The sequence below is a fragment of the Mustela nigripes genome, chromosome 6 (assembly GCF_022355385.1).
Source record: "Mustela nigripes isolate SB6536 chromosome 6, MUSNIG.SB6536, whole genome shotgun sequence".
In the NCBI taxonomy this organism is placed as follows: domain Eukaryota; kingdom Metazoa; phylum Chordata; class Mammalia; order Carnivora; family Mustelidae; genus Mustela; species Mustela nigripes.
The window spans coordinates 48,715,841-48,725,732 of record NC_081562.1 but is presented as its reverse complement, the minus strand read 5'-3'; positions in this window follow the sequence as shown (position 1 = coordinate 48,725,732).

Sequence of the window (9,892 nt, the reverse complement as noted above, 5' to 3'; positions counted from 1 at the left end):
CATTGGAGCAACTATATCCCCCTTCACAGCAAAGTAAGAAGAGGCTGAAGGGCAGGTGAAGAATCTCTAGAGGCCGAGTGAATGGTGGTCTCACAAAAATAGAAAAGTTGATGTGCCTCTTAGACCTGTGGCAAGCAAGGATAATGATATTGTCCACCTCCTGGGGTTGGGATGACTAACAAACTAGTTAACATATGCGAACAACATGTAGAACAGAGCTTGGCACATAACTGCGTCTCCATAAAGTTAGCTGGAGTTAAGTAGAAGTAATTATGAGGACTTCAGGGAAGAAATGCCTTCCCCCGCTACTCCAATGTAACTAAAATTAATTTGTACTCACCCTTTAAGCTCACCCAGAGGAATTGTGACTTCTTAAGCTAGAGGGAAAAAAGGCAGTATCAAGTCGCATGTATCAATATGGAAGCTTAATAGGATCAGTCCTGACTGGCCTTGGATGGGGACTCAGTCTTACAAGAAGACTATACGGGTTTGTGGTTAAGTGCAGCTGTGTGGCAATCAGTAACTTGTTAAACATCCCTGCCTCAATTTCTTGATCTGAAAAGAGTTAATAATGGTCCCCACTTCATGCGGCTCTTATTAGGAGTAAGTGAAACAATAAATATGCCTCACCTACCATCTACAACCATTAAGGGTTAGCTACTATTTTCAGTATCATCATTCTTGTAAGTCCAAGAGTTGTGAATCATTACTTCATATTTTTAGAAGGCAGAATAGGCTCAGAAAAGTTAGATAAATTAAGTCACACAACCATCAGGAAGATAAAACTCTGTATTTTATCCCCAAGCTGATTTTAGTATCTAGTTTTTGCATTTTTTGTATTTTTCTTTTCTTTACTTGACATTTCCATAAAAGAAGACTTGCAGGAAGACATGAGAGCTGTTTGCAGATTATTTTAAGGGTAAGCTCACAGATGGGTAGGACTAGACTCTCCTTGTTGTCTTCAAAAACAGATCTGAATCCCAAGAGTAGATGCTGCAGAGAAGCTCTTTGGGGCTTACTATAGGGAGAAACATCTTACCAAAAGGAAAGAAATTCAAAAGCATAGTGGTCTCTTTAAAGGGCTAGTTAATTCCACTACTGTCTTAATCTCTTAGGCTCTGTTGATAGAGATGTCAGCTTGTTGAGGATACTGCAGAAGAGATTCCTGTAAATGTCTCCAGGGCAACCTGATCTCCTGTCCTGAGCAGTATTTAGGGGACCAACATTCTACCACACAAATATACCCTCTTTCTTTTGTTAGAAAGGGAGCTGAACTTCTTGGCCATCATCTAGAACCAAGGATGAGTGAGGCTTCCCTGGCATCTCCAGGAAGAGGTAAGTCTTTCTCCTTTGCTCACTTGGGATTATTTTTGCACATCACTTCTCAGATGTCTGAGTTACTGTATCCAAATGTCTAAGTATCTTCTAGGTCATGTACAGAAGTCTCTATGGCTCCAGTCTTCATCAGCACAGCTTCAGGGCCCTTCCTGTCAGCTACCCTAGCTCTGACTCTTACACCAGGGAATCCTCGGGGAAGGAATCCTCAGCTCTCAGCACCTACCTACTGCTACACTTTCCTCTCTCACTTCCTTCCAACCGTCTCACAGCAGACTTCTGTGGCAGGTGCAGAAAACACTACCAGGTCCGACAGAGCTGTTTTCAGGGCATGACCATCCCAAGCCCTCAGGAAGCTACGCCATGTTCTGGGGCCAAATGGGGGCAGGAAGAGAATAACCCACAGCACACTTCTGTGTGAATCTTTGTGATCGGTGTCCCAAAGCAACAGTGCTTGAGCCTAGTTTCTCACAAAGCTATTACATTAATGTGGCATTTTATTGTTCACAAAATGTTTCCAGGTATTTTCTTTCTTATTCCTCTGAACCCACACAAATATTACTGTAGATAAAGTACTTCTAAATTATGATTATGTCAGACACATGTGAGAGAAAACTCAACCAACAGTAACTTAATCAAAATAGGACTGTATTTTTATCTTGTGTAAATAGGAAGGCTGCAAAGGCAAGGCTGAACTGATGGCTCCATTGCTATCAGGAACCCAGACTCCTCCTCTCTTTCTGCTTCATCATTTAGTCAGTGGTTTCCATCCTGAAGGTGACCTCATGGCTACTTTCTGTCTCAGAGGAGTTCCAGCTATCATAATCTTCCTCTGGGTAAGAGGAAGGAGAAAGGGTATATCTCCTAGCTGAGCTACTTTCATTCAGAGATTTCCCATTGGCCACTCTTATCTGCAAGGAAAGCTAGGAAACATACTTTGAATTTTTTTTCTTAATCTGGACACAAATCTATCCCCATCAGCGTAGGGGTCCTTCATTATGGAAGTATGAGAAGATGACAAGTGGGTAGGAAAATAGAATCTCCAACCAAGGAAACTGAGGCTAACTGAGATTAAGTGACTTGCCCAAGGTAAAACAACTAGTTTCTTATATAGCTCTGTTGCTGCACAACCTTCAAGGGCACAATGACATCGCATTCTCTGTAAATGGAACCCTCCGCACCTTACAGTGATGGAATGCGTGACTTGTGCCTTCACACATTGTGACCTGACTCCTCCTTCTGCACCTGGTGAAGTTTTGTGTGTAAGACCTCCTCCCACTGCCAACCCTGGGAATCCTGCCCTCCGTGCTCTACTTAGCTGGAGTCTAATATTTATTGCTGCATATTTTACTGGAGAAGTTCAAGTCACTGTTCGTTTCATGGAGGCCCTCTTTCTGCCCAGGGGCAGTGAGTCCTTCTCAAGTTTCTGCACACCTGGTCAGGGTCTTCCCCGATTAGGAGTAGAAATGGGAAAAGGTTGCCATCTTTTCACTTCTTATACCCAGACGGGTCAGTCAGGAAGTTCACACTACAGGCTTATTTTCACCAATTTGTAGGAAAGTGTATATTAAACATCAGTTTCTGAGGCCCTCACTTGTTTATGAGAAGTTACTCCACTTTAGGCATTAAAGGGTTTTTGCTAATATTAATAAAGTAATACTTTGACTTTCATCCAAGTATGATCCTTGAGTTTATGTTCCCCTATTTAGAACCCTGAAGTATGGGAGGAAATGGTTAATGATACCATTTTATTACAAATAAACGGAACTAAGTTTGGGGTCATATTTTTAAAATTAACTATCATATTGTATGGCTACATATCATAATAGAACACTTTAAATAAATAAATGTATTCCTGAAACGGTTGCTATTCTGCTTTTTTCCCCTGAAAGTTGAATGGGGGGAGGGGCAGTACACTGGTTAATTAAAGATTTGGGTTTGGTGGGTTCTATTATTGGAGGCTTCACTGTAACAAGTTATAAATGCAATAAACTGGGATCTTTCCTGATAATATAGGGCACGAGTATGCTTTCCTAAATACAGAATTCTACTTTCGAAGACGTGATCACTACAGTCTGAAGTCAGAAAATGAGACCAGCAGATCATCTTCAGGCCATCCTGGGGTCTGTCAGTAAACTGAAAGTAACTGAATGAAGAGAGGAATCTCCAAGAGAGGCCAGGGGAGTGCCACCAGCCCACCACTACAGAGAATTTCAGAGCTAAGCCACTCACAGAACAACAACAAAAAAAAGTTCAACCACAGGGCGGATGTGCTGCTTTTCACACCCAGAGTCATTTATTTGAAAAGCAAAGGCAGTAAATTCTTGAAGACCTCACTATGTTATGATTACTCCAGGAGAAAAGAGAAGATAAAAAAGAGACACTGAGCTTTCCCTTCCAGTGTCTTCCTGCTCATTTGTTTCTTTCAGGCAGATTTTTTAAACCTTATTTCCTTATTTTGCAACAGGAGCCTATAAAGTTAAGAAAATTATTTTTAGCTTTAGGCATATGCATTTAATTGTGTTCACTGTTATCTCTACTGTATAAAACAGGAAGAATTCCTGGGGACATGAGTGCAAGCTCCACATGTACCAATGGCAAGAGTATTAATTGGCTAACCATACCACTAAGGTGTTAATTCTAATAGCCTGTTAAATAAATTAGTAATAAGAGATTCTAAAAAGAATCAGGCTATCCTTCAAAAAGCCAAAGTTGTATAATTAACTAAGGGCCCCAAAAAGCTAATTTTAAGAGAGAGGGGAAAAAAAAAAAGAGGAATAGCCAAATGTTCCTTGATATGCTGGAGCCATCAGGTTTTTACTGTGCCTCCTACCTTATTGCCTAAGTATTACTATGAAAAATCTTCAAAATCTTCAAAAATCTTCAAGGTCATCCCAAACCTGCATCTTGTTTAGCAGAAGTCTGCTCAATTATTTACCCAGTTTGGATAAGGCTTAAAACCCACTCAAAATATTTCTGTTGAAAGCATACTCGAAAGAGAAGGCACTGGAAAAAGTTGTCTGGACAGGCTCTTCACCTATCAAACTATCACTGGACAGTTTTAGCACCATTCAACTCCTGTTGCAACCACACTGATGGGAATGGAAGTTCTATACATTCAGTTAAATGATTTGCATACTGGAGCAGTAAGCAAATACTGGAAGAGAGGCCCCAAGCTTAGGTCTCTTGCATTTCCCACAGTCTTCTCTGAACCCGTCTCACTTATTGTCAATACCACACAGCATACTGCTTACTCATGCAAGCCTCTGCTGTTTGGGCCCTCAAGCAGATTGGAAGCTCCATACATGATGGAACCATTGTTTTAGCTATCGTGCATCTTCCACAATTCCTTTACAGAAGTGGTCATGCTTGCAAGCATTTATTCACCCATTTATTCAACAAATGTGTACTGGGAGCCTACTGTGTATCAGAATCCATTCCACACACAGGCTGAGCATATGGACTGTATAAAGTCTCTACTCTTGTAGGGCTTAAATTTGAATGAGATGAGAGAGTAAATAAACAAGGAAAATATCAAAGGTGACAAAAATGATAGAAGAAAAGAGGGTAATATGAAAGAGGAACCGAGTGTGACTACATTGAACTGGGTGGTCAGAGACCTCGCTGAGAAGGTGATAGATGCAGACCTGATGAGCTGGGTTTGCATGTACAAAGGAAAGAGCAGAAGCTCTGCATGGCCAAGGCATTCTGAGAGAGAAGTGTGATACGAGATGAGGTAGGAGAACAGCAGGGAAGACCTCTCAGGTTGGGGAACACACAGTTTGGCATGTGGATTTTATTCTAAATGCAAGACAGGGTTTTACCCAGGAAAATTACATTATCTGTGTTACTTTTTTTTTTTAAGAGAACTTATTCTTTTTAATGTACAGAAAAGACACAACAGCACACACTTAGCCCAGTTTGGTAGCCAGTTCTTTAGTTTTTGTCTCTTCCAACTTGGCAAAACAAGCCATGGACTTTGGACCCAGGACATTGCCCCCCCCCAAGTGACAGCAGATCCCATCTCATCTGTCATTGTAATTGGTCCTGACAGCTTCCACCTGTTTAGTCAGAGCTGCTTTTTTTCCAAGTTAACCTGTGGGAAAGCAACAGTAGTGCAGGTCTTCCTGTGGGCCACACACCCTAGCCTGGCCTTTCCCTTGATAATGGGAACCCCCATCCTATGACACAGGGCAAGCAGGTAGACAGCCAGGTCAGGATCCACAGCATGTGCAGTCACTACCAGCTGAATCTTCTTGGTTTCCACCAAGGTGGTGACAGTATTAACCCCAGCCCAAAGGGCCGGCAGCCTTTTCTGTTGCCAGCAGTTTTCTTCTCAGCCCAGGGCCAACCATCTCTGCGCCTTCTCTTGCTTTGTCCCACATTTGTATTTGTGGACCAGCTTAAGCAGCTGAGTAGCTATTTGGGATCCAAGGCCTAGGTGAACTGGCTAATCATGGGAAGCACTTGTATTTTATTTCAATTTTTTACTTAAATTCTAGTTAGTTAACATATATGGTAAAAATGGGTTCAGGTGTATAATTTAGTGATTCCTTCACTCACTTAGTGAGCATCACCCAGTGCTCATCATGTCAAGTGTCCTCCTTAATACCCATCACCCATTTAGACATTTAGAGAGAATAAGCCCTCTGTTACTGCAGTCGGATATAGCGGCCCATTTGATAAAGTGGGTGAGTTCCCTTTTGAGCTGGATGTCCTGTCTGATGCCAAAATTCTTGGCCTTTTCTCAAACAGGGACTGACCACTTTCTTGGCCTCCTTCTTCTTCACAACAGGGGCCAGGGCTACCTTCTTTCCCTTAGCATTCTTCACCTTTGGCATGGCTGGAGAAGAGAGCTGATTTACATTTTTAAAGGACTGCTCTGGCTATTGTGTACAAGGGAAAGCAAAAACTGAAAGAGAGAGAGAGTAGTTAGATTATTACAATAATGGAATAGGACATGGGTATACATGTAATAGTCTATAAGAAAGATTGTATTTCTTGGATGAAGGCAGCATTAACAGAGATGGAGAAATATAGATTGAGGAGAATTTTTAAGGATATCAGCAAGATGATTTTCTTTCTTTTTTTTTTTTAAAGATTTTATTTATTTATTTGACAGACAGAGATCACAAGTAGGCAGAGAAGCAGGCAGAGAGAGAGAGAGAGAGAGGGAAGCAGGCTTCCTGCGGAGCAGGGAGCCCGATGCGGGGCTCGATCCCAGGACCCTGAGATCATGACCCGAGCCGAAGGCAGAAGCCCAAACCACTGAGCCACCCAGGCGCCCCGCAAGATGATTTTCTGATGAATCAGGCATGGGGGAATGATGAAAGAAGGAAATCAAGGATTACTTAGATTTGTGGCTTAAGCAAATGAAGAAATGATGGTGTCTTTTACTGATGGATGAGGAACACGTGTAGGAAGTGAAGGTAGAAGGGGAAATCTAGAGGTTTTTTTTTTAGTTTGAGATGCTAACTAAAGATATCCAGGATGAAAATTCAACCAAACAGCTGAATACAGAATTCCTGAGAAAGGTCAAAGTGAAGTTTTGTATCTGGGACTCAGCCCAATCATAGTATCTAAAACCATGGGACTGGATGAGATCTCACCTAATGGTTAAATAGAAAAGCAAGAGGGACCTGTTTAAAGACTGAGGTCCCTTCTTGTTTATGCTGATGAGCAGGTTGAACAAGTAAGAGGGCAAGGCAATGGGTTTTCATAACATCTATAATAAAAGGTAGAGTATGAATATCAGATTCCCTTCTCTTTTTAACAGAAAAGGACACGGATTAGTTAGTATTTGTTTGCCATCTTCATCGAGACATAAGAAACTGACCAAAGTCATTTAGTATTGGAAGAATGAAATTGTATATTTACTGGATTTGTTTCATTAAATATATGCATGTTTCTCATAATTCACAAACTGTTCTGTGAATGATTACATTATTATTAAAGAGAAAACTGAATTCTGTAATTGTTTTGCTTTAAAAACTAATTCTGTAATTGTCTTGACTTATAATACAATATTAAAAAAGCTCACTGGAATCTTAATGTGGTTCCCTTGAATAAATTCTATTTGTATTAAGTATAAAAAAGTCAAGGAAGACCTGAAAGGGTGGGATAATGGAGTCCTTTCCTATGTGAGAAAGTAAAATGACTCTTTCTTAAAAGCTTGTTTTCTAATTGCATAATATGTTGATTATTAAAATATATATATATATAAAATTAAAGCCCACCTTGACAACACCCCTCAAACCTCTGGCTTGTCACTAGGAGTCACCATTTGGCTGGCCACTTCCGTGTGAATTCCTTGAGTCTCTTGCTTGCATGTGTGTGTGTTTGCACACACGTGTACATGTATGTGTAAGCATGTATGTGATAGATGCAGTTGCTGCCCTGCCAAGATCCCCTTTTCTGCTGCTGCTGGAGCTAACGGATAGTAACTCAGCTTTCCTTTTCTCTGGAGAATTGCCCTCGGCCAAACGGATGCTGTGACTACTCCCTTTATCCCTTGGGATGGAGAAAGGCCACATCTGGTCAACAATGGACAGACACAGGGATATAAATGGCCTCAAGGGAGGATTCACTTTAGTGTAATCTGTGCTCCAGAGCACCCCTGCAAAATCAGAAAGCTGGTCTCCACACAGGACCACAGTCACCTTCTCCCTGTGCCCTACCCTGCTTCTCTCACTTGACTTCTCTTGGAAGCACCTTCTCCATAAATTACTTGAAGAAGAAATCACCATCTTGGGCTCTGCTTCTACAAATAAGAGAGTGTTATGTCTATATATCCATTTATGCGTATGACATATATCCATTTATACATAACGTGCTTATCATTAGTTTTCTTAAGCAACAGTTTTAAGAGCTGTTGTACCAATATGCATAGATTTATTCCATTGCTTTTGAACTGTATTATATTACATTGTGGGAAAAAAAAGGGATAACTTTTCAAAAACTTAAAAAATGTTCCAATGTGGTAAATGAATGTTATCATTCTTGGTTACATTTCCTTGATTACCAGAAGTAGAGTCATCTTATATGCTTATCGTCCATTTGTAATTCTTCCTCTGTGAATTATTTTCATATTCTTTCAGTTGGATTGTCTTTTCCTTTTATGTTATCCTTGGCTCTTTATAAATTCTGAATATTGTTCATTTGTTCATGGTATGTTGAAAATACTCTTTCCTACTTATTGTTTTTTATGAGGTGTTTTTTTTTTTTTTGGTGTGGTCTTTTGTATTATTCAGAAGTTTGGTAACATAGTAAAAAAAATTATTTTATCCTTAATGCACTTACATATTTAAGAGGATTACTGTACAGTCATAAACATATCTTCTAGTATTTTATAATTTTCAGCATTATTTAATTCATCTGCATTTTTTTAATGAATGGTATTAGGTGTTGATATAATTTTACTGTATTTTCTAAAATTGATACTTAATTGTCCTATATATACACAGGCTCATTACTGGACTCTGAATCATGTTCTATTGATCTTCCAGGGTTTTTTCCTACTTGAATACTGTACTATTTTTACTACCATAGATTTGCTATATATTTTGATTCCTGGGGGGCACTATCTCCTTTTTTTGTTCATTTTGCTTGTTTTTAAACTTCCTTGGCTATTCTTGGGCATTTGTGTTTCCATACTAATTTTAGAATTAGCTTATAATATTTCTTTTAGGATTTTGATTGAGATTTTCTTGAATTCACAATATCACTGGGGTGGAAGTGGTATCTTTTGCCACGCTCAGACATTGTATATACTTTTTTAAGATTTTATTTATTTATTTGATAGAGAGAGATCACAAGTAGGCAGAGAGGCAAGCAGAGAGGAGGAAGCAGGCTCCCTGCCAAGCAGAGAGCCCGATGAAGGATTCCAGCCCAGGACCCTGAGATCATGACCTAAGCCGAAGGCAGGAGCTTAACCCACTGAGCCACCCAGGCACCTGTGTATGCTTTTTAATGTAACAGGTCTTCTTCAGTAATTTTTTAAATTTTTTCCATAAATATCTAGCATACTCTTTATCAGGTTCCTATATAGTTTGCATTTTTTCTGTAACTGTAAATATTTTTTCTCATACATTTTTAACTGGCCATTGCTAGAATTCTTAGAAGCTGGTGATCCATACTCCTTTTTAATCTCTCCAATTTGTTCTAATAATGTTCCATTGGTTCCCTAGGAGTTTCTATATAGACTATCAAACATATTATCTAAATACTAATATCTAGCATCCTTCTTGGTAACAATGATGTCTCTTACCTATTTTTACCTTGGTATTACATTGCATAGGTCCTCCAGTATAGTATTAACCAGTAACTATGATGCCAAGTATCTCGACTTTGTTTCTCACCATAATACAAATGAGTTGAATATGATGTTCTTAAGCTCATGCTAATGGTAAGATTTTAGTGTACTCTCTAAGAATTTTCTTCGGTTTCTAGTTTGCTAAGATTTTACTTAGAAAAAGTGGATCAATGTTGAAGTTTAACAACCTTTGTTTAATAATGAGTAAATGGTTTTCCTTCTCTCACCTAATTAAGGTAAAGAATT